This window comes from Symphalangus syndactylus, chromosome X (genome assembly GCF_028878055.3).
Source record: "Symphalangus syndactylus isolate Jambi chromosome X, NHGRI_mSymSyn1-v2.1_pri, whole genome shotgun sequence".
Taxonomy (NCBI): domain Eukaryota; kingdom Metazoa; phylum Chordata; class Mammalia; order Primates; family Hylobatidae; genus Symphalangus; species Symphalangus syndactylus.
The window spans coordinates 142,803,797-142,829,600 of NC_072447.2; the positions used below are offsets into that span (position 1 = coordinate 142,803,797).

Here is a 25,804-nt window from a genome sequence, read left to right on the forward strand (position 1 = left end):
AGCGACAACAAAACAGGTCTACCCTGGAGTCATACTCTAATTTTTTCTATTTTCCTCCCTTTCTGATCCTTTATCCCATTTTCTTTTTCTTCCTCTTCCTTCTCCTTCTTCTTTGTCAAATAGAGGATTGAGTTATTATCATTGATCCATACAAAGTCCCTCTCTCATTTATTTACTTTAATTCCCACCCCCCATTTCTATTCCCCGTCTTCCCATGTGCAACCTTCCTAATATGTTTGATATGCATCTTTTTGTTTGTATGTACTTTTAGAAAATGTTTATTGTTTTGTGTGCAAAAATAAATTAAAAATTAAAAAAAAGAAAGAAATTACTGCCATTGCAGTGGAAAAAATAAAAAAATAAAAATAAAGAAGACAAAACAGGCCAGGCGTGGTGGCTCACGCCTGTAATTCCAGCACTTTGGGAGGCTGAGGCGGGCGGACCACGAGGTCAAGAGATTGAGACCATCCTGGCCAACATGATGAAACCCCATCTCTACTAAAAATACAAAAAAATTAGCTGGGCGTGGTGGTGCGCACCTGTAATCCCAGCTACTCGGAGACTAAGGCAGTAGAATCACTTGAACCCGGGAGGCGGAGGTTGCAGTGAACAAAGATCGTGCCACTGCACTCCAGCCTGGTTGACAGAGCGAGGCTCTGTCCCCAAAAATAAATAAATAAGACAAAACAATAGTTCTGAAAAATCTGCTTAAATTCCTTTCAAACATTTATCTTACAAAGAATTATTTGATACTTTCAGGTATGCACTACCAGGCTAGGCTCTGGAAATGCCAAGATAAACACATCTCTAAGGCCAACTTTCCAAGTCAGGAATAAAAACAAGTAATACTTTTTGAATGTCTACTACATACCAGGGTAATCTTGTAATATGTTATATAGACCTATTTACTCTGTGCAGTAAAGATGACTATTAGTCCCATATTAAAACAGAAAAGGGCCGAGCGCAGTGGCTCATGCCTGTAATAGCAGCACTTTGGGAGGCCAAGGCAGGCGGATCACGAGGTCAGGAGTTCGAGACCAGCCTGACCAACATAGTGAAACCCCATCTCTACTAAAAATACAAAAATTAGCTAGGCGTGGTGATGCGCACCTGTAATCCCAGCTACTCAGGAGGCTGAGGAAGGAGAATCGCTTGAATCTGGGAAGCAGAGTTTACAGTGAGCCAAGATCGCACCACTACATTCCAGCCTGGCTGACAGAGCAAGACTCCGTCTCAAAAAAAAAAAAAAAAAAACAGAAAAGACTGAGACACAGAGAAATTATGTGACCTGCCCATGATCACACAGATAAAAAGCTGCAGCCAGGCATCACGGCTCACCCCTATAATCCCAGCACATGGGGAAGCCAAGGTGGGCCGATCACTTGAGTTCAGGAGTCTGAGACTAGCCTAGACAACACGGAAAAACCCCGTCTCTACAAAAAATAAAAAAAGTAGCTGGACACGGTGGCACACACCTGTAGTCCCCAGTACTCAGGAGGCTGAGGTGGGAGGATCACATTAAGCCTGTGAGGTCGAGGCTGCAGTGAGCAATGATTGTGCCACCACATTCCAGCATGGGTGACAGAAGAAGACCCTGTTTCAAAAAAAAAGATGCCGGAAGAATCTGAAGTCTAACAGTCTGGCTCCAAACACTACACTCTTAACAATACACTGGCAAGGCATGGTGGCTCACACCTATAAATCCAACACTTTGGGAGGCCGAGACAAGCAGATTGCTTGAGCTCAGGAATTCGAGACCAGCCTGGGCAACATGGCAAAGCCCTGTCTCTACAAAAAATACAAAAAACATTAGCCAGGTGTGGCAGTGCATGCCTGTAATCTTGGCTACTTGGGAGGCTGAGGTGGGAGGATCACTCGAGCCTGGGAGTTTGAAGCTGCAGAGAGTTGTGTTTGCAATACTGCACTCCAGACTAAGCAACAGAGCAAGACCCTGTCTTCAAAAACAAAACAAAACAAAATTTACTATCAGAGGCAGCTGAATTTGTTGAATCGTTCAACAAATATTCACTAAGTGCCTACTACATACCTGGTATGATTTAGGCAGTGAGAACACAACAGTTTAAAAAAAGACAAAAATCCCTTCCCTCATAGCGCTTACATTCTAGTGGGAGGAGACAGACAATAAACAAGATAAGTAAAATCTATAGTATGGTAGACAGCAATAAGTGCCAAGGAGAACAATAAATCAAGGAAGGGGGATAGGAAGTGTTGGGGGAGGTTGCAATTTTAGATAGGGTTACAAAGGAAGGCCTCCCTGAGAAGGACACATTATGACTAAAGGAGAGACCCCACTCCCATTCACACACAGAAAAATGCAATAGATTTCCCCATGGCTGCAGTCTCCGAGAATTCACAATCCAGAAGAGAAGATAGGCACCCAAATAGATCATTATAACCCAGTGTGGTGAATATAACATCAGAGGAGCTACAGGCAAGTGTGAGGAAAAAGAGTGCCTAAGCCCAAACTCAGGGGTCAGCAGAGACTTCCTAGATGTGATGCCTGAAGCAAGCCTTTCAAAGATGAGTAGGGGTTAAACAGGCTAAGAAGTAAGAGGGAGGATCTGGCAGAGAAGCTAGCATGCGCAAAGGCCCAAGGGCAGGAGATGGCATGGGGTGACTGAGTGACCCACAAAGAGTTCACCTATTGCTGAAGAAAAACATATGAGGAAAAAGACAGTAAGAGGCAAGGCTGGACAAGCTACACTGGGGCACATATGACTGTATTTACCTAGGTAATAACTGTTGAGGGCCTGGACCAAAGCTGCAGCCATGAGAATGAAAAGAGAAGAAGGAGTTAAGAGAGATAAAAAAGAACTGAAAGGACTTAGAGGTGTATTGCTTAAATGACTGAGTAAATGGGGACATTATCACCTAGACAGGGAATACAGAAGAACCAGATTTATGAATGGAGATAATGAGCTGTTTTGGACATACTGCATGTCTACATCCAAAGGAGTGAAACTGGACCTTTATCTTACACCATACATGAAAATCAACACAAAATGGATTAAAGACTTAAATGTAACACCTGAAACTGAAACTCCTATAAGAAAACATAAAAATAAATCACTGGTTTTGGCAATGATTTTTTTGCATATGACCCCAAAAGTACAGGCAACAAAAGCAAAAATACACAAGTAGGACTACACGAAAATAAAAAGCTTCTGCACAGCAAAGAAAACAGTCAACAGAACGAACAGGCAACCTATGGAATGGGAGAAAATATTTGGAAACCATGTATCTGACAAGGGGCTAATATCTAAAATATATAAGAAATTCCTGGCCAGGCACGGTGGCTCAAGCCTGTAATCCCAACACTTTGGGAGGCTGAGGCAGGTGGATCACCTGAGGTCAGGAGTTCAAGATCAGTCTGACCAATATGGTGAAACCCCATCTCTACTAAAAGTACAAAAAAAAAAAAAAAAAAAAAAAAAGAATTAGCCAGGCGTGGTGGCGGCGCGCCTGTAGTCCCAGCTACTCAGGAGGCTGAGACAGGAGAATTGTTTGAACCCAGGAGGTGGAAGTTGCAGTGAGCCAAGATCATGCCACTGCACTCCAGCCTGGGTGACAGACCCAGACTCCGTCTCAAAAAAAAGAACAAAAAAGAAATTCTTACAACTTAATAGCAAAAAAACCAAATAGCCCAGTTAAAAAATAGACAAAGGAACTGAATAGACACTTCTCCAAAAAAAACATACAGTGGCCAACAGGTAAATGAAAAGGAACTCAACATCACTAATCATCAAGGAAATGTAAATCAAAACCATAATGAGGTATCACTTCAGACCTGATAGAATGGATATTATCAAAAAAATCAAAAGATAAAATGTGTCAGTGAGGATGTGGAAAAACTGCAACCCTTGTAACACTGTTGGTGGGAATGTAAAATGGTGCGGCTGCTATGAAAACCAGTATGGTGGTTCTCTAAAAAATTAAACATAGAATTACCATACAATCCAGCAATCCCACTTCTGGGTATATCACCACAAAATTAAAATCAGAATCTTGAAGACATATCTGTACTTCTTTATTCATTGAAGCAGTATTCACAATAGCCAAGATAAGGAAGCAACCCAAATGTCCACTGACAGATGAATGGATAAAGAAAATGTGGTATATTCATATCTGATTGAATTGGAACCTGTCTGGTTAATTTATTACCTGATTTGATGAACCAAGGAAAGTCAGGAATTTAAACAAATATTTACATTTAATATCATAACATAAAGGTGCTTTAAATATTATAGCATTTATACCCATAATATATGTTAATATTTCTTATGTTAAATAGTAATGATAGCTGAAGTGTTTATGAATAGAATCATGATGTTTAGAAATTGTTTAAAATCAGTTATGGGGGCAGGCGCGGTGGCTCACGCCTGTAATCCCAGCACTTTGGTAGGCCAAGGTGGGTGGATCGGTTGAGGCCAGTTCAAGACTAGCCTGGCCAATGTGGCAAAACCCCCTCTCTACTAAAAAATACAAAAAAAAAAAAAAAAATTAGCTGGTCATGGTGGCACATGCCTGTAATCCCAGCTACTGGGGAGGCTGAGGCACAAGAATCGCTTGAACCTGGGAGGTGGAGGTTGCAGTGAGCTGAGATCATGCTACTGCACTTTAGCCTGGGCGACAGAGAAACACTCTGTCTCGAAACAGTAATAATAATAATAATAATAATAATAATAATAATAAAATAAGTTCTGGGAAGGCGAACGTGGGAAATGAAGAGATAAGTAAAACTAGACTGGCAAAAAAAAAAGAAAATGTGATATATTCATACAATGGAATACTATTTGGTCTTAAAAAAGGAAATCCTCCCATTGTGACATGAATGAACCTGGAGGACATTTTGTTAAATGAAATAAGCCAGTCACAGAAAAACAAATAACTGTATGATCCCACTTCATGTCATATGTTCTTACAACAACAAACCAGAGAAGCATAAGGAAACTTTTGGAGGCAATAGAGATGTTTATTACTTTAGTTGTAGTGGTTTCATGGGTGTATGCATATGCACAAACTCATCAAATTGTATGCATTAAATATGTGCAGTTTTATCAATTATAATTCAATAAAGCTGCTTTAAAAATTTTTTAAAACAGTACCTACCCCATAGTGTTGTGAGAAGTAAATACAGTACATTGGTGATCATTAAATGATAGCTGTAATTATTCAAAATAATATTTACACGTATGTTTAGATATCTATGTTCAAGTATATGATACTGGTTTTCATTTTTATTGTTCCAAATGTTATTTTTACACTGGCTTTTTTAAAATTAGGAACTATCAAACAGCAAAATGTATAAACTTTCAATATCATTACTCCAATTTTTCTTTAAAAAAGTTTTTATGTGATTCCTCAAACATGAGTAAACAAAAATGTAGAAGGATGTTTGTTGACAGCACTGTTTATAATAGTAAAACAAACAAATTAAATAATCCAAATGTCCCTCAGGAGAAGACTGTTAAATGAGCTACGGAATATCCAAACATTGGAATACTGTGGGACATATATTTATGAGTAGCTACATAAATACCCATAGAAATAATTTGTAATATATAGTAAGTTAAAAATTAAATTGAATATTAAGAATTGTATGATTCTTCTGTGTATAAAAAGATACACGCACTGTGTATATGTGTGTGTGTACTTAGACTGACATAAAAACCATCTGAAAGTCTAGATAAGAAACTGAACAGGGCTTTGAATGAAGTGTGGATATAAACTTTTTTACACTTTCTGTAATTCTTTTTTTTTTTTTTGAGATGGAGTCTTGCTCTGTCTGCCCAGGCTGCAGTGCAGTGGCATGATCTCAGCTCACTGCAACCTCCACCTCCCAGGTTCAAGCAACTCTCATGTCTCAGCTCCCAAGTAGCTAGGATTACAGGTGTGCGCCACCACGCCCAGCTAATTTTTGTATTTTCTGGTAGAGATGGGGTTTCACTATGTTGGCCAGGCTGGTCTCGAACTCCTCACCTCAAGTGATCCGCCCACCTCGGCCTCCGAAAAGTCCTGGGATTACAGGCATGAGCCACTGTGCCTGGCCCCTTTGTTTTTTTTTTGGTTTTTTTTTTTTTTTGAAACAGGGTCTCACTGTGGTTGTCCAGGCTGGAGTGCAATGGTGCGATTTTGGCTCACTGCAACCTCAACCTCCATGGGCTCAGGTGATTCTCCCACCTCAGCCTCCTGAGTAGCTGGAACTACATGTGTGTGCCACCACACCTGGCTAACTTTTTTGTATTTTTTGTAGAGACAGGGTTTCACCATGTTTCCCATTTCCCAGGCTGGTCTCGAACTACAGGACTCAAGCAATCTGCCCACCTCGGCCTCCCAAAGTGCTGGGATTACAGGCGTGAGCAACCTCACCCAACCTGTTTTAAAATTTTTAACCACATATAATACTTTTTAATTTCAAAACAAATCATCATGACTAATTGTCAATCAAATTTTTAAAATCATATATATCCTGATTACATACAATGTAAATGAAAGAGAATCAAAGAGAGAGACGACCCTGAATGAAAAAATACACTCCTACTGATTTTATCATTAGGTAAAAAAGGATCTAAGTTTTAAGTTATTATAAAGCACCCTTCAGTCCCTATTTGGCTGACACAATTCAAGTATTTTAAGATAGCCTAAAAAATTAAAACGTAATAATGCTTTGTGTAAATAGCTAAAAATTGATAACCATAGTACATTTCAGAATAATAACAGCATCTGAAATTGTCTACATCAAGCTTACAAATTAATTATCTGACACAGAACAAAGTTTGTAAAAGAAGCTTCTAGGTTCAGGATTTTCCCAGAAAGATAAAATAAAAATGTGTGTGTGTGGGAGGGGTGGAACTGTATCTTCAAAAGCTTGAAATAAAACTACTATACCTGTGTAACCACACAGATCAGCTTTCTTTTTATTATTATACTTTAAGTTCTAGGGTACATGTGCACAACGTGCAGGTTTGTTACATATGTATATATGTGCCATGTTGGTGTGCTGCACCCCTTAACTCATCATTTACATTAGGTATATCTCCTAATGCTATCCCTCCTCCCTCCCTCCACCCCACAACAGGCCCCGGTGTGTGATGTTCCCCACCCTGTGTCCAAGTGTTCTCATTGTTCAATTCCCACCTATGAGTGAGAACATGTAGTGTTTGGTTTTCTGTCCTTGTGATAGTCTGCTCAGAATGATGGTTTCTAGCTTCACAAATCAGCTTTCTAAATATTAGTAACCTGTAGGCAATTCAACTTAAACAAAATTGACAGGAGGAAAAGTGGGGCTTCAGCTTTCATAATCAGCACTTTTAATATGTATTGCTTTGCTCTATCCAAAGCATTCCAAAACGTACAATCTCATTAAAGTTACTGAGCATAATGGATTTTTAGCCTGATGCAGCAATTTGCATTAATTCATGTGATCACAAATGTATTTATTTTGCCAAAAAAACTGCTTTCTCGAGCATAAAGGAACCACCCAGCAATAGGGCTTGTTCTTCCTTTCAGTGCAGCTTTCTTATGTGTAAGTTATCAAATATTAATCTAGTTGTTTTACACAGTGGAGCAGACTTCAAGTCCTTTAAAAGATACAATTGCACATTTTTAAAGGCATGCTAAATTCTATTTAAAATGTCTATGGCTTCTTGTTTCAATACTGAGTATATGTTTATAAATCCTGGTTTGACTTGTACATTTTTTTATCTAAAAAAATCAATAGAAAGCTACTGGCTGTAGAGATTAATGGTATACACTTATCACAAAATTTGATTGGCTTTGTCATAGAGACAAAAAGTAGAACAGTGGTTGCCAGGGGCTGGGGAGAAAAGAAAACAGGAAGTTTATTGTTTAATGAATACAGAATTTGTTTTGCAAGATGACAAGAGTTCTAGAGATGGAGAGTTGTGATGGTTGCACAATAGTGTGAATGCAGTTAATGCCACAGAACCATACACTTAAACCTGGTTAAGATGGGCCAGGCATGGGGGTTCACGCCTGTAATCCCAGCACTTTGGGAGGCTGAGGTAGGCGGATCATTTGAGGCCAGGAGTTGGAGACCAGCCTGGCCAACATGGCCAAAAACGGTCTCTACTAAAAATACAAAAATTAGCCAGGAGTGGTGGTGGGTGCCTGTAATAGCAGCTACTTAAGAGGCTGAGGCAGAGAACTGCTTGAACCTGGGAGGCGGAAGCTGCAGCGAGCCAAGATCTCACCACTGCACTCCAGGCTGGGCAACAGAGCGAGACTCCAACTCAAAAAAAAAAAAAGGTTAAGATGGTAAATTTCGTTACGTGTATGTTACCACAATTAAAAAAAAAAAAAAATTAAGTAAATTGGCTTGTTTCTGAAACATTAAAAAAAAAAGTTGATTGGCTCCAAAGACAGTGCAGTGTAGCAGTTAAAGTGCAGCCAACAACTCCATGCACCCAAGATCAATTAAGAACAAAAACCGAGTACAGATTCAAGTAGCTTGTCTGGATAAATTTCCGGCTCTACTCCTAAGCAGCTATGCAATTTGGGCAACTCATTTAATCTCCCTGCACCTCAGTTTCCTTATTTACAGAATATAGAAAACAACCAGGTTTTTTTTTTGTTTTTTTTTTTGTTGTTTGTTTTTAAACAGAGTCTCGCTCTGTCACACTCAGGCTGGAGTGCAATGGCACGATCTCGGCTCACTGCAACCTCCGTCTCCCAGGCTCAAGCAATTCTCCTGCCTCAGCCTCCCGAGTACCCGGGATTACAGACGTGTGCCACCATGCCTGGCTAATTTTTTTTTTTTTTTTTTTTTTTTTTTTTTTTTTTTGTTGTTGTATTTTTAGTAGAGACAGAGTTTCACCACGTTGGCCAGACTGGTCTCAAACTCCTGACCTCAGGTAATCCACCCACCTCGGACTCCCAAAGTGCTGGGATTACAGGCGTGAGCCACCGCACCTGGCACAACCAGGTTTTTCTAACGGTTCTATGAGATAATACCTGTACAGCGTACATCACAGGGACTGGAATATAAAAAGCACTCAATAAACCTTAGCTATTATTAGCAACCACATTAATATAAAAAGTTGATTTTCCCAAACTAAAGAGAAATGCATTTGTTCCCATTTTGGCAAAAGTGCAAGAGGACAAGTGAATGTGTGTGGCTAGATGCCAAAACTCAATGCTGATTCCAGGCTGACCAATTATGGCGATATGTGGGCCTTAATTTGAATCCAGGTTTTCTCAAAAGGTGCTTCTGAGAAGGTCTGCAGGAGAATCCCCAGGGAACTTGTTCAAAATGCAGAGCTCTGCGTGTCAGGCCAAACTTAGTGAATACCAATCTCCGGAGGTGAGGCTTAGAACACCCAGCCATATCTGGCTATAATCAGACACAATGTGGGGAATTTGAGGAGAGGAAGGGAGACGTAAAATGCATGAAATCTGCTCTACAGTGAGGCTTCCTGATTTCTCTGGTTTTGATTAACTTTACTAGCAGGTGGGGCATGAATCTTGACATCAATTTCCAAGACCAGCCAAATGTCTCGTCTTATTTAAATATTCTTCCCTCTCCTACTACCTCCTCCTCCCCCTAATCTCAATCCTTGATGGAAGAGCATACTACACAAATTTAGGACTCAATCCTCTCCATCACACCACTTTTAGTTACCCATTCATTTGCTTCCATTGTAGGAAGATGAAACCAAATGTCATATTCTCAGAATAAAATTGCACAAATTTAGATATTATAATATCTATTTCCGGTAACTATCTGGTTTCTCATCCGGCCACTAAAGTTCTTTTAGTTACTGCCCTTCTTATGCTCTTTAGCCAAGAACAGTAAAACACTTTTGAAGAACCTTCCTTAGGTAAGCAGGATATCAACCTAGGTTTCCTTTTGAGAATAATAACACCAATTTGGCCAGGCATAGTGCCTCACACCTGTAATCCCAGCAGTTTGGGAGGCTGAGGTGGGTGGATCGCTTGAAGTCAGGAGTTCAAGACCAGCCTGGGCCCCATCTCCACAAAAAAAAAAAAAAAAAAAAAAAAAAATTAGCTGGGCGTGGTGGCACACACCTGTAGTCTTAGATACTCGCAGGCTGAGGTGGGAAGATCCCTTGAGCCCAGGAGGTTGAGGCTTTAGTGAGCTGTGTTTGTGCCACTGCACTCCGGCCTGGGCAGCAAAGTAAGACCCTGTCTCAAAACAAAACAAAACAAAAAACAATACTCCTAGAGCATGAACCTGGAGAGCATTCAGGCCCCTGAGGAAGTGTACATTTTTATGTTCATGTGGTTGCTAATAATAGCTAAGGTTTATTGAGTGCTTTTTATATTCCAGTCCCCGTGATGTGTACTATACAGATATTATCTCATAGAATTGTTAGAGGAACCTGCTTGTTTTCAGTATTTTATAAATAAGGGAACTGAGGTACAGGGAGATTAAATGAATTGCCCAAATCACATACCTGCTTAGGAGTAGAGCAGGATACAGGAGAACAACGTTAGGAAGTGAAAAAGGAAAAGTGAGAAGTTATCTCTGAGACGTTTTTCTTTGAGAAGTACTTCTAGCTCATTCTTCCTGTCAAGCTGAGTAGGAGCCTTATACATTTTATCTGACAAGAAAACACATTACTTCATCTGCAGCATCAGGAATTAACAAAAGAGCCAAACTGCCGACCATCAGTTACTAAATCCTTCTACAGTATTTACACTACAATAGGAGGTAGGGTAGTCTGGGAAAAGAAACAACAGCAAATATAGTCTTGAAGCTCACCCCCACAAAAACAACAAAATAAAACTTCCTAGAAAAGCTATTGATAAAGTGTCCATTGAAAGAAAACGCTACGGCCACTTCTCTAACAAGAACAAAACAAAAATGGTGTGTTTTTTTCCCAAAATGATTATATAACTGATCCTAGAGAAAAATCACTATCTCTAGAGGCACCCTCCCAGCCACACAGATGTTTGTCAAGTACCCTTTCCAAACAAAGCAGTACCTTAGGCAGAAAGTGCGGCTGAAATCCCAATACGACAATTTTATTTTGAGATGAGGTCTCACTATGTTGCCCAGGCACAAGTGCAGTGCCTATTCACAGGCAAGATCATCACATACTGTAGCTTTGAACGCCTGAGCCTAAGGGTTTCTCCTGCCTCAGCCTCCCAAGTAGCTAGGACCACAGGTGGGCATCACCACATCTCCCTAACAAATTTCTTTATTTATAACAAGAAATCTTCTAAGCTGCAAGTGATGCCAATTTTCATCCTCAGCTAGAAAGCAGGGAGAATAACAGTACCTACCTCAAAGGATTTGAGAGGACTCCAGGAGGTAACTATGTAGAAAGTGTTTTAAACAGCACCTGGAATTTGCTAGAGGAACAGAAAATGTTAGCTGCTGGGGCTAAGTTTTACACAACCAAAAATTCTAGATAAACCTTGGCAATTTGCTTAAATGGAAAACTGACTTAAAAAACCAAAATGCAGTAAGAGGGTTATTTAAAATAGACAAGAAGTGCCTGCAGGTGAACAATGCCATATCTATGCCATATGCAGGACTGGGCAGTATTAAGGGGCACAGGGCTCAACCAAAGAAAGACTACAATTTCTGACCTGGAAAAGTGACATGTTAATGAGGGAAACAGGACAAACACTCATGTGAGACTAGACTTCATTCGTCTGTGCCATCTACCAATGACCATCAATGATTTCCCAAATGGCTGAGCCTCCACTGCTGCTATTTCAAAGGCAATTCCTCTGGGGCCCCTGGTGAGTTTCTGTAAGCCCAGGGGCCTATGTGCAGTACCAACTATTGGATTTTCCTGTGCTGCTGTTCTTCTGCTTAATTGCTTCCTCAGTTGTTCATACATGGATTTCCTTGTAACACCTCAAAGGGAAGTTAAGAAGTAGCAATTAACATTTATGACCAATATCACTTTAGAAGACACAACTTATGACCTTGCCAGGCACAAAACACATCATTTATAGTGATGATAACCCTTAAGACAGTAGCCGTAAGCTAAATAATATATGTGGCTAAGAAGAGACATGTCAATATAAGAGCAACCTTGTTATTTCTGGCTCACCAAGAGTCATTAACCAAGCTGCCACCCATTCACCACAAGATATACACACCTAGTATCAGTAGAGCTGGACAGGCCCTTGCACAGAAGCAATTTAGGGAAGGGGGAATGAAGATGTTAAAGAATTGACTTGAGTCCCAGTGCGGCAGTGGGTAGCAAACTTCCACAAATGAGCTGTGCTCCACAGATGCTTTGCAAGAGTCCACTGTTGGCTACTGAGAACTATTATCTTTCTTAATAAGAAATAACACAGAATGGTAAAAAACGGCCAAGCCCAGTGACTCATGCCTGTAAACCCAACACTTTCGGAGGCCAAGAAGGGTGGATCGCTTGGGGCCAGGAGTTCAAGACCAGCCAGGCAAACGTGGTGAAACCCCATCTCTACCAAAAACTACAAAAATTAGGTGGGTGTGGTGGCACGTGCCTGTAATCCCAGCTACTTGGGAGGCTGAGGCAGGAGAATTGCTTGAAACCGGAAGAGGGAGGTTGCAGTGAGCCGAGATCATGCCACTGCACTCTAGCCTGGGCAAAGAGCAAGTGAGAATCTGTCTCAAAGAGGAAAAAACAAACAAAAAAATAATGGTTAAAAAAAATGGGTTTTCCATTTATAGTCAGACTGCCTAGATTTGCACCCTGAATCTACCCTTTCTTAGCGTTATAACTTTAACTCATTTAACTTCTCTAAATTTTACTTTCTGACATGTAAAATGAAAATAATAAAGGATTAGGATGATGAGTCAGCAAATAATGCACAGACAAAGCTTAGCACAATGTCTGGCACATTGTTGTACTCAATAATTACTGTTATCCTTGAAATAATAAAAATGGTGTGCAGGTAGCCAGAAAAGCCCACAAAGGTCTATTTTACCAATAATGTGGCTGAAATAGCAAATATTTATCATACAAAGATAGTAAAGCCAAATATTGGCAATAATAGTTACAGACAGAAAATAAAAATATGTTTTCAACTTTGTGTGCAAATCAAAACAAGATATTTTTGTTGATTCTGAAGAAAATTTGACACCCTGAAAGAACTTTAACTATAGATTACAGAGATACATTCATTCAAAGAACATTTATTGAGCACCTACAAAAAATCTGTTAGGTACCAAAGACTGAAAAATGCTAACAATAGAAGCAAGTGTAAAATGCTATAATGGACACAGAACACAGGGACGGGAAGAATTCGTTCTACCCCAGGTACGTCATAGAAGGAAGATCCAGGGCAGCATACCACAGAAGAAATGACATTTGAGTTAGGTCTAGGATTTCACCAGTGAATGGAAGAGCAGCAGCTTCAGAAAGAGAGAACAACAGGAGCCAATACCTAGAGGCATCTGGCAAACACCAAGAGGTACCTGAGGTATCTAGCAGCCTATAAATAGCATGGTACGGACAGAGACGAGGGGGAGGGGAGGGGGAATCATAGAAAGGAGACTAAGCCTGGGCAACATATCAAGACCCTGTCCTACAAAAATATACAAAAAGTAACCAGGCATGGTAGCATGCACTTGTAGTCCCAGCTACTCGGGAGGCTGAGCTGGGAGGAGGCTCAGCCTGGGGAGGTTGAGGCTACAGTGACCACGATAGTAACACTGTACTTCAGCCTGGTAACACAGCAAGACCTCATCTCAAAAACAAAACAAAACAGGAAACTATAAATGTAGGCCTGAGAAAACCTGTGAGGGCCGGAGAGAAAGGAAATAAAATCAGTATCTTGAAGGGATATCTGTACCCCCATGTTCATCGTAGGATTATTCACAATAGCCAAGATATGGTCACAACCTAAGTATCCATCAACAGATAAATGGATAAAGAAAATGTGGTATATATACACAATGGAATATTATTCACCACTAAAAAAAAAAAAAAATCATGCCATTTGTAACAAAATGAATGAACCTAGAGGACAGTTATGCTAAGTGAAATAAACCAGACACAGAAAGGCAAATACTATATGGTCTCACTTATATGTGGAATCCTAGAAAAGCTGAATCCCAGAAACAGAGAGAGGAGTGGTTTCCAGAGATAAGGGGGTGAGATAGGAAAATAATCAAATGGCACAAATTTTCAGATAGAAGATGAACAAGTTCTGGGGCTCTAATGTACACCATGGGTGGTATTAGGTAAGTTAATTAATTTGATTGTGATAATCATTACACAATATATATGTATATCAAATCATCACATTGCACTGCACACTTTGAATTTATACAATCTTTGTCAATTAAATATTTTAAAATAATTTTTCAAAAAAGAAAACCCGTTAGGGAATTTGCGCACCCCTAGACTTTGGTATAAAGGCAACTGGATGCGGCAAGACTGGTGTTTTCAAATAGCACTGTCTAGATAAAGAAATGCAAGGAAATAACTACTTTAAAAGTCAGGATAATGGTTATTACAGAAGGAGAGAAGGTTTTTGACTGGGAGAGGGCACCTGGAAGGACTTCTGGGGTGGCTGACAAGGCTCTATTGCTTGATCTGGATGGTGATTTCAAGTATGTTTGCCTTGTAATATTGTATTAAGCTACACATTTGTTTGATTTTTTTAATTCTTGTCTCATTTGACAATAAAAAAGCTAAAAAGGAAAGAAAAAAAAAAACACCTTCTTTTGCCACTATATAGGCCATCCAGGGCAGAGAGGGTACAAAAAGATGAGGAAAGAAGTTATTACCTCAAGACAAAAGATGATGAGGGCCAGGCCCAGAGCAAGAATGGCAGGAGTAAGAAGAATGAAATAAACCCACTGGTGAAACATCTTGAGAGTAGGCTGCCACAGACTTCCAGAGGGCTTTAGCAGGAGAAGGCTTAAAGAAGATAGAGAGTGATTTCAGATTTGGACATATTGAGTATGAGATGTCTTTGGGAATTCAAATATTACTTTCCCCTTGCTCATTTTAATGTATGGCTTTCCTTTGCCTTGGTACACATCTCTCAATAGTAATACTCTATTTCCTACCATTTACGATTCAATTCATGTGTCTGGCTTTCAAATGGGATAGAATGAGGAGGAAGAGGAGGTAGTTCTTGATGTAATCAGGCAAAACTTGGAAAACAAAGGAGGAAGATGGTTAAAAGAAACGTGTTAGTAGTAAAAGACAGAAGTAAAGGAGGTAATATCCCATGTGAACTACTCCACTGAAAGGGAAGAAAGGATACAGAAGAAGAGCTATTGGGTCAGATTCCCCACCTGATCAGCAAAAATCAAGGGAAGGGGGATACATCATGCACTTGCCTTATTTTCACATCTGGGACTTTCTTAAGTTAGCTATATGTAATCTAAAGGAGAATTATAACAGAAATTTGAAAGTAAGAGAGATGGTAAATAAGACAGACAAGAAAAGGTATTCCACACCAGGTTAGCACGCAATGGAGAAGCAAGTAATTTTGCTTATCTACAAGTCATAATAAACTGTCCTCACTTGGAAGAAAAGACAGATATAAGCAACTGTGTGTTAGATTAATTACAGTCTGGGACACAGCAGCCCAGGTCCGTAGAGTTGGGTTGCTATGGCCCATAATTTAACAAATGCATGAACAACTGACTTTGATAACATTCAACTGGAAATATTAAGATGTTACCCTCAGAGTCCTGCTTCTATTGCATAATAAAAGAAATCTAGCTACCATTTATTGAGCACTTACTCTATGCCAGGCACAGTCTAAGCCTTCAGCATCCATTATTTGATTGAAACCTCACAGCAAGCCCATGAGGTAGGTGCCATTAATCATCACCACATTACAAATAAGGAATGCCTTCAAGTGGTAACTCTAGGGAAACAAGATATGAGGAAGACTGCATAGAGCAGACTTGGGCCTGGGCTAAAAGGAGTACCTGCCTCATACATGGTTCAACCCAGGCCACCAGAGTAGAGTATTTCATAAGGAGTATGGGCTGTATCTCCAGTTGCTGATATAGAGTGATTTTTTTTCAGGTCTTATCCTCAGCATGTTTATCTCCTGCCACTGCAACATGTGGCAGTGGTAGGCGGCTGGTAGCAATTCTAAGATTTGGGATCCCAGCCAGCTCTCTGTTTCTTTCCATCAGAAATATAACCAACATCTGGCAGAGTCAGCAAACGTCAAGATGTATGGGTCTCCACTAATTCATACATTACAAACTGGCTTCTCAAAATTGGTCAAATTCCATTACAGAATTACAGTTCAGCTGTACTGAATACTAAATACATATGAGCCATTAGCTGAGACTTTGAAATCTCTTTGCTCTATGGAAATTTCTATTCTGGTAGTAGTTGTTGCATGAGATTTTATCTTTATCGCACTTTTCCTGGCAGCAGTAAAATTCCATTTCCATCAACTGTTTCCTCTCAAGAAAGAAGTCTCTCAGGAAATACTCAAAACATTGTTCAACAAAGTTCTCAAATATGAATCATTTTCAACTGCCAGGAAGACACTCCTTTCCCCTACTGTTTTGCATCATAATAGGCTTTCTCTAAAATGACAGCTTTGGGGGAAGATATACTTATTTGGGGAAAAAAGACATTTATTAACTACAGTGTAAATCCTTTATTCTTCTCCCTCTATGGCTTTGCTTAAGCAGTTCCCTCTGCCTCAACTACCTTCTCCCCAGATCTGCCTGTCCAAGCCCTACCAATGCATTCATTCAAACAAACACTTCCCGAGTACCTAACAGATTTTTGGTCCTGTAATAGGTGGTAGGGGTACAAATCAAATAAATGTATTAAAAATTTGCCAAGCAAAGATTATGGTATGATCATGGCAGGACGTCGGATCATGATGGACATTCTGAGATTTTCCTTCAATGAAAAGTTTTTTGGAAGAAAAAACATTTACAGCTGGCCCTTTAAGGACAAGCAGGAAGAATTCAACGAAAGAGAAAAGGAATTATGGCAGCCAAGAAGAGGCCAAGAGGCAACTCAAGGGTCTCCAACTACAAGGAGCACAACTGATTAAGGACCCCATCTGCCTCAGAAATTCATCCTAGTGTCTGTACTAAGTCACACCTCCAAAGGGGTGCTCCCAACCAATCACTGAGTACAGCAGGGATACCAAAGCAGACTGTGGCTGGAAGTTGCAGGACTCCACTAACGGCTGACTTTGGACTCCCCAATAGCTTTTCTGAATCTTCTTTAGACTGCACAGCAGTCTGGAAACCTTCTGCCTAACCAGCTCTCCCTATCCCCTTCACTAGGGCTCAGACTTGCATGAAGGACTAATGGCACTCCCAGCCTTCTCAGCCCCCTCACCATTGTCTGTTCCACAGGCATTTTCCCCTAATAAACCCTTGCCAATTTAATCCTGTGTGTCTGTTTTTCAGAGGACCCAGATTAATACAGCATTCTATACAGAGAGCTCAGCATAAATAAATACCCAGAGGTATGAAAAATCATGATGGGTTCTAAGCACCCCAAGGAGTGGTATGTGCCTGGAGCAAGCTGTGGAAGTGTAGAAGAAGCTGGGCCAAATCAGTGGAGGCCTTGTCCTGATAAGAAACTTCAACTTGATCCTATGAGAAACAGGGAGCCACCAGAAAGTTTTAAGCAAGGAAAGGGCATGTTTTCAAAAAACTGTTCTGCTAGCAGAATGAAGGGTGGACAGGGCAAAGCAGAAATTGGAAGCACCTCTATGGATGCTTCCATCCTGTCTGCTAGCTTGTGAGGTCCTGAAGGACGAAATCATATTTTTTGCTTGTTTTGCTTTAATCTTAGAATAGTGTTTAACACGAAGTAGCTCCTCAAGAGGCCCCACTAAATCTACAAGGTTGGGCCTCACCTCATGGCCCAACATTTTAGTTAAAGCCACTCGAAAGTTTCATGAAGCCTGGTCATTCCTGCTTGCGACACTGGAACCCTCTCCAGTCAATCTAGAAAGAGATGGTTATGTGTATGAAGGGTAGAAGAAACTACTCCCAAACTTTGCCTCTTGCCAACTGGTTATTTCATGAACTCCTTTGAAGAGAGGCATCTAATCACATTTGTTGATCCTAACTGTGGGACAAAGGTAGTCATTAGACATTTAGTTTTTGAATGTTTACCAAATCAATGAAATTTAGAGAGCCAGATCAAGCTCAAGGCCCAGAGGTCTAATCCAAAGAACATAAACAAAAATCAGAATCGGCTTCTGAATATGGACTCACTGTCCAATGACGATCTTTGGGAAAATGTAGCCTTATTTTTTTCATCATAAGGTGGCAATAAGACCTACCCTAAAATGATGTACAAAGTAAGATGAAAATTAAATAAGATGATGTGGCCACTGTAATTTGAAAAGAGTAAAATAAATTTTACGAACTGAATTTATGATTGGAGAAAATAGACGAATCAAAGATATCAAAACCTGAATATCACCCTAACACAAAGACATCCTGGACTTCTGAATAAATATGAGAAACATAACTTATTACATTGTGACATCAGCTTGCTAAGAAAGGTCATAATTAACCACAAAGTCTACAATAAAACTCTAAGTTTAACATATTTACTTAAAGACTTCATGGCTAGAAGGAAAGCATACTGATTACCAATTCTGATTTTCAACAATATCAAGGGATGGTGCGGTATTATCCAAAAATTGTCAAGATACAATTTTCATGTGTCAAGCAGCACTTTTGGCTGGAAGAGTACTTCTATGAAATCAAATAATCATATGAACCAATTCCCAGAAGGCTATTGATTGGTAGAGTTGGAGCCAACAGCCCTCCCAAGGTCCAAGGCACTGATAGTCTGATGCCCTTTCTCAGACTCATTCTCATCTCCCTGACTTGACTAATGAAACACACAGAAGCTCTTGGGCCCTGCTTGTAAGACCCAAAATAACCTTACTGAAACAACCTGAAATGGTTTGTGTCACTTAGAGAAAACAGTCTCACGTCATAAACTGTCAGATCTACATGGGCTAACGGACTAAAGTTAGCTAGCAACGGTTTGTTGTCCATGTAAAATAAAAATGGCATCTCCAATCCTCCACGCTGAGATAACCACTTCCAAATCAGTAGGCAAGTCCAGAGCATTCAGGAATACTTTATTTTTTATTTTGATGAGGTCTTGTTATGTTGCCCAGGCTGGTCTTGAACTCCTGGCCTCAGGCAATCCTCCCTCGTGGGCCTCTCAAAGTGCTGGGATTACAGGCGTGAGTCACTGCACCCAGCTCAGCAGCACTTTTTAAAACTTTCCAAATTTGCAAACTGATTTAGTAAATACCTTGTGTTATTTTGACTTGAGAAGGAGTGAAAAGTAGAGAAAATGAATTCCATTTTTATAAAAGAACTTTAGGCAATTTTGTCAAAAGAACTAAACAAACAACTATAGAAATCATTCTAAGTCTCCTTTGCCATCTTCCAAAACCAGATTATTTTCATCTACAAAATACATTTAATGGTAGGAAATCAGTAATGATGATAGTAATGGACACCACTAAATTGAGCACATTCTATCTGAGACATTTTACATATATTATCTGTATTCCTCATAACTCAATGTAAATGTTCTACATTTCAAATTTTTAAAACATGAGGCTCAGAGAGACAAATGTGCCACAAATCAAGTAAATGGCAAAGCTGAGATACAAATCACGATATCTAAAAGCCCAGATTTTAGATGGCAATGAAAGGTGGGAGGGCTTTTCTCTCCTTCCAAATCTCAATTTCTACCTCACTCTCCCAATTCCTGTCCTTCCCTCCCTTCCTCCGTCTCTCTCACACAAACACAAACACAAACACATGCACGCACATACCCACTCACTTCCAAAGAGAGGCGATACCATACAGTGAGCTAATAACGGTTTTATCCAAAACACCTGCATTTAAATTCTGACCCTGCCATTTACTAGCTCCAAGACTTGGTGGTACAAATTGTTTGATGGACCTCACTTTCCATCAAGTCAGATTAAATAAGATAAACATACACACTGCCTAGTACATACTATTTTTGTTACGTTTCCCCTCACTCACTTTTGATAGCCTAAAAGACCAAACAAAGAGGAAGCAAAAACATGCTACCTGTATTGTATGCTAAGCAAGAGAGTTAGCACTTTCCTTAGGATAGAAAAAATTCTATGACTTATAAAACACACATATGGTTAAGGAATTGCTACCTACTTCATGTCATTTATCCATGATTTTTATCCATAAAATACAAGAGAATAATCTATTATTGCCATGTGGAATTTAGACTAGCAATGCAAGAATAGTTCAGCATTCATACGTCAAACACAATGCCATTCACAGTATCAGCAGCCTAACAAGGAAAAATCTGTATGACTAGTTCTATAGGTGCAGAAAAAGTGCAACATTCATTCAGCAGCCCTTCATTATTTAAAAAACAACAACTCAGCTAACTAGAAATCAAAAGAAACTTCCTCAGCCTGATAAAGAGCATCTATGAAGAAAAAAAAAAAAGATAAAGAGCATCTATGAAAAAAAAAGATAAAGCACATCTATGAAAAACTTACAGCTAACTCATACTTAATAATAAAACACAAAATGATTTCCCCCTAAGATCAGGAAGAAGGCAAGGAATCCACTCTTAACACTCCTACTCAACATCATGTTAGATAGAACGCCTAGCTAATGCAATAAGGTACAGAAAAAAAATACAGATACTTATAGATGGAAGAGGAAAAATAATACTGCCTTTATTCACAGAAAATGTAATTATCTATCCAGAAAATATAAAAGAATCTATAAGAAACTACTAGATATAATTAGTGACTGGCAAAGTTTAAGAATGTAAGATCAATATATAAAAGTTATTTTTCCTTGCCTTGCTATAAAAAAAAATCAACTGTATTTTTATACACAACAGTGAAGAACAGGAAAATGAAATTTTTAAAAGCACCAGTTGTGGCCAGGCGTGGTGGCTTATGCCTGTAATCCTAGCACTTTGGGAGGCCAAGGTGGGCGGATCATGAGGTCAAGAGATTGAGGCCATCCTCGCCAACATGGTGAAACCCCGTCTGTAGTAAAAATACAAAAATTAGCTGGGCGTGGTGGAGCACGCCTGTAGTCCCAGCTACTCGGGAGGCTGAGGCAGGATAATTGCTTGACTGCTTGAACCCGGGAGGTGGAGGTTGCAGTGAGCTGAGATTTTCCAGCCTGGCAACAGAGCAAGACTCCATCTCAAAAAAAAAAAAAAAAAAAAAAAAGCACCAGTTACAACAGCACCAAGAAACATGTGATACTGAGGGATCAATCTAACAAAGTATTATAAGATATGTACGTTGAAAAGTATCAAAAACACTGATGAGAGAAATCAAAGACTTCCTTTCAGAGATACACTGTGTTCATGGATCAGAAGACTCAATATCATCAGTATTGCAATTCTCCTCCAAATTATCTATAGATTTTAATTCACAGCAAATAATATCCCAAGTTTCTTTTTCAAACATTTATAAGGTAACTCTAAAATTATATGGAAAAAACAATTTGGGATAACCTAAACAATTTTGTAAAACAAAAAAACTTGGAGTACTCATACCAATTGATTTCAAGACTTACAATAAAGCTATAATATTCTAGACAGCGTAGGCAAAAGGGTAACATAGATCAATGAAACAAAATAAAAATTCCAGAAACTGATCCACACATATATGGTCAATTAATTTTTGACAAGGATGCCAAGCTAATTCAATAGACAAAGTATAGTTTTTTTCGTCTTATCAACAAATGATGCTGGAACAATTAGATATATCTATATTCAAAAAATGAATCTCAACCTGTATCTTGCACTATACATAAAAGTCAACTGGAAATGCATTATAGACTGAAATGTAAACCCTAAAGCTATAAAATTTCTAGAAAAAATAGAAGCAAATCTTCATGATCCTGAGTTGGGCAATTGTTTCTTAGATAGGACAGAAAAACCATTAACCATAAAAGAAAATATTGAGGCCAGGCACAGTGGCTCACGCTTGTAATCTCAACCCTCTGGGAGGCCAAGGTGGGAGGATCTCTTCAGGAATTTGAGACCAGCCAGGGCAACATAGTAAAACCCTGTTTCTACAAAAAAAAAAAAAAAATACAAAAAATTAGCTGTGCATGGTGGTGCACCCCTATAGTACCAGCTACTCGGGAGGCTGAGGTAGGAGGATTGCTTGAGTTCAGGAAGCCAGCAGTGAGCCATGATTGAACCAGTGCTCTCCAGCCTGGGTGACAGAGCAAGACCCTGTCTGAAAAAAAAAGAAAAGACAAGACTGAAAAATGGAACTTCAATCAAAACTTAAAACTACTGCTCTTGGGCTGGTGGTGGTGGCTCACGCCTGTAATCCCAGCACTTTGGGAGGCCAAGGTGGGTGGATTTGCCTGAGCTCAGGAGTTCGCGACCAGCCTGGGCAACAAGGTAAAAACCCTATCTCTACTAAAATACAAAAAATTAGCCAGGCGTGGTAGCGTGCACCTGTAGTCCCAGCTACTCCGAAGGCTGAGGTAGGAGAATTGCTTGAACCCAGGAGGCAAGCAAGATCACACCACTGCACTCCCGCCTAGGCGATAGAGCAAGACTCCGTCTCAAAAAAAAAAAAAAAATCAAAAAACAGAAAACAAAAAACCACAAAACTACTGCTCTTTGAAACACACTTTAAAAAGTAAAAAGACAAGCCATAGACTGGGAAAAACATTTGCAAAACACATATCTGATAAAGGACCAGTAGCCAGAATATATAAAGAACACTCAAAGCTGTATAAAATTTTTTTTTTTTTTTTTATACAGTCTCACTCTGTCGCCCAGGCTGGAGTGCAACAGTGTGATCTCAGCTCATTGCAACCTCTGCCTCCCGGGTTCAGGTGATTCTCCTGCCTCAGCCTCCCGAGTAGCTGGGATTACAGGCGCCCGCCACAACACCCAGCTAATTTTTGTATTTTTGTAGAGACGGGGTTTCACCATGTTGGCCAGGCTGCTCTCGAACTCCTGACCTCAAGTAATCTGCCCACCTTGGCCTCCCAAAGTGCTGAGATTATACGCGTGAGCCACTGCGCCCAGCCCAAAGCTGTATGATTTTTAAAAACCCTGCCAAATCAAAAAAATGTTAAGACACTTGTTCAAAATCATTAGTCATTAGGAAAAATGCAGAATAAAATTACAATGAGATATTACTATTCACCTACCAGAATGGTTAAAGTTTTAAAAGACAGACAATAACAACATTGGTGAGGATATGGAGCAAATGCAACCTTATATGTTGCTGTTAGGAAACAAAAATGGTATAGTCACTTTGAAAAATAGTTGGGCAGCTTAAGATATAAAGTTAAATACACAGTTTTCATACTACCCAGCCATCTCACTTCTATATATTTACCAAAAACAAGATATACATCTACACAGAAACCTGAACACAATTTTTTTTTTTTTTTTTTTTGGAGACAGGGTCTTACTCTGTTGCCCAGGCTGGAGTGCAGTGGCACAATCTCAGCACACTGCAACCTCCGCCTCTCCGGTTCAAGCGATTCTCATGCCTCCGCCTCCGAGTAGCTGGGACTCCAGACACGCACCACCACACACAGCTAATTTTTATATTTTTAGTAGAGACGAGGTTTCACCATTTTGGCCAGGCTGGTCTCGAATTCCTGACCTCAAGTAACTCGCTCACCTTGGCCTCCCAAAGTGCTAGGATTACAGATGTGAGCCACCATGCCCAGCCTGAACACAAATATTTACAGCACCTTTATTCATAACCACCAAAAAGTGTAAATAGGCCAAATGTCCATCAGCTACTGGTGAATGAATACACAAATTATAGTGTTATCTCTTCAGTGGAATTCTACTCAGCAATGAAAGGCAGCAAACTGGATAAATGCAAGGACATAGATGACTCTCAAAAGCATTATGCCAAGTAAAACAAGCCAGACTCAAAGGCTATATATTTTGATCCCATTTATATGGAATTCTAGAAATGACAACTGTAAGGGACAGAAATCAGATTAGTGGTTGCCAGGGGTTGGCAGTTTAGGGAGGGGACTGACTACACAGGAGCATGAGGGAACTTTTTAGGTGACAGAAAATCTGATTATTTTGATTTCAGTGGTGATTACAATTTATATAATTTTGTCAAAATTCATTGATTTTTACATACCTAAAAAGGGCAAATTTTATTGTATGTAAATTATACCTCAATAATTCTCAAGAAAAAAGTTGTGTTAAAAAAGTAACAACCTCGAAAGAGCCAACTATTTTAGGCAGAGATCTACAACTAATTTGAACTGAAAAGGCTGATTTCTGACTATAAATTTAAGATCATGATTAAAGCACAGGAAGATATGCAGGGCAGATAAAGTTCATGAAAGTTGTGTATGTGTCTTTCACTGTTAATTGATATAATTGTGTAAAAAGGAGCTCTGGTAAGAAGGTAAGAAAGGCATAATTAAGAACCAAAATACTCCATTTGGTATTTATTCAAAACAGGCTGACAACAGAATAAATGGCCATAATTGTCCTTACAAATTGCTTTAGTTTATAGATGACTCATTCAAAGAACTGTCTAAGGAGACGGGAACTTTATTCAAGTACTAATTCTCCTCACTTCACAACCACTCTGATTTAGAAGAGAAGGGGTGAAATATTTTGATTTTATGCAATTTCTACCTCTTGATCGAGTTCTGAAAAGACATAGTAGAAGCTTATCTTGGCAGCAGAGACAACAGGGTGGGAGAAAATCAAGAGTTTTCTAAAACCCCTAAAGGGCTTTTCTCTCTGTTTTGGCAGGCAGGTAGTTTATCCAGTAGTGGATAAGCCAGTGTGCATGGTTCTGGCTTTGCAAGGAGCTATGGTCAAAACAGTGTGGTTTTGTGTGGTGGCTCATACCTGTAATCCCAACACTTTGGGAGGCCGAGGCAGGAGGATTCCTTGAAGCCAGGAGTTTGAGACCAGCCTAGGTAACAAAACAAGACCTCATCTCTACAAAAAATTTTTTTAAAAAGCCAGGCATGGTGGAACATGCCTGTGGTTCCAGCTACTTGGGAGGCTGAAGTGGAAGGATCGCTTGAGCCTAAAAGTTCAAAGCTTCAGTGAGCTATGAAAATGCCACTGTACTTCAGCCTGGGTGACAGTGTCAGACCCCATCTCTAAATGAAACAAAACAGTGATAGGATTCATTTAAGTACCATTATCAGAGCCCCAAGGAAGAACTAAACTGAAAAACAGACTACAGAAACTTGTATTTATTCACTCACTCCTTCATCTATTCATCCAACAATTATTTATGGACTGCCCACTCTGGGCCAGGCTCTGTGTTAAACTGAAGACATAAAGATAATCTGGACTGAAGTAGTTTACAATCTTCTGGTGGGCAGGAGTGGGGGGTGTATAAAGTGCAATAGCATCCAACAGGCTGGAGTACACCTTAACAGAAAAGGAAAATCAGACTTGTGATTTTTCCCCATATACCATTTTCTATCAAGTTCTCAGTGCCCCAGAGTTCACCAGGAAATCAAAAATGGCAACCACTCCAGGCAGTGGGAACAGCACATGCAACAGAAGTACAAGTAAGCACAGTGTAGCCAGGAAACTTCATGAAGTTCTAGGGTACTGAGAACCTGATGGAAAATAGCATGTAATAAAACTGGAGAGGTAGGCATGAATCAGAAAGGTTGAAGGCTTCGTGAGTTATGCCAAGGAGTTAGATATCCTTGTGGGGTGTGGGGTAAACAATGGGCAGCCTATGAACAGGGGAGGAACAAATCAAGATTTGCATAAAGAAAGATGATTCCAAAAGCAAGTCAGAGAATGGCAAAAAAAAAAAAAAAAAAAAAAAAAAAAAAGAAGGA

At 39.7% G+C, this 25,804-nt stretch overlaps 1 protein-coding gene and 1 non-coding gene across 8 annotated transcripts in view; one reads left to right on the top strand and one right to left on the bottom strand.

Moving 5' to 3' along the window:
* Positions 1-25,804, bottom strand: part of ATP11C (ATPase phospholipid transporting 11C) — a 205,475-nt gene that overhangs the window by 137,289 nt on the left and 42,382 nt on the right. The window lies entirely within an intron of this gene.
* Positions 20,050-20,172, top strand: LOC129476601 (U6atac minor spliceosomal RNA). Its single transcript, XR_008655025.1, has one exon. It is a non-coding gene; the product is annotated as a U6atac minor spliceosomal RNA (small nuclear RNA).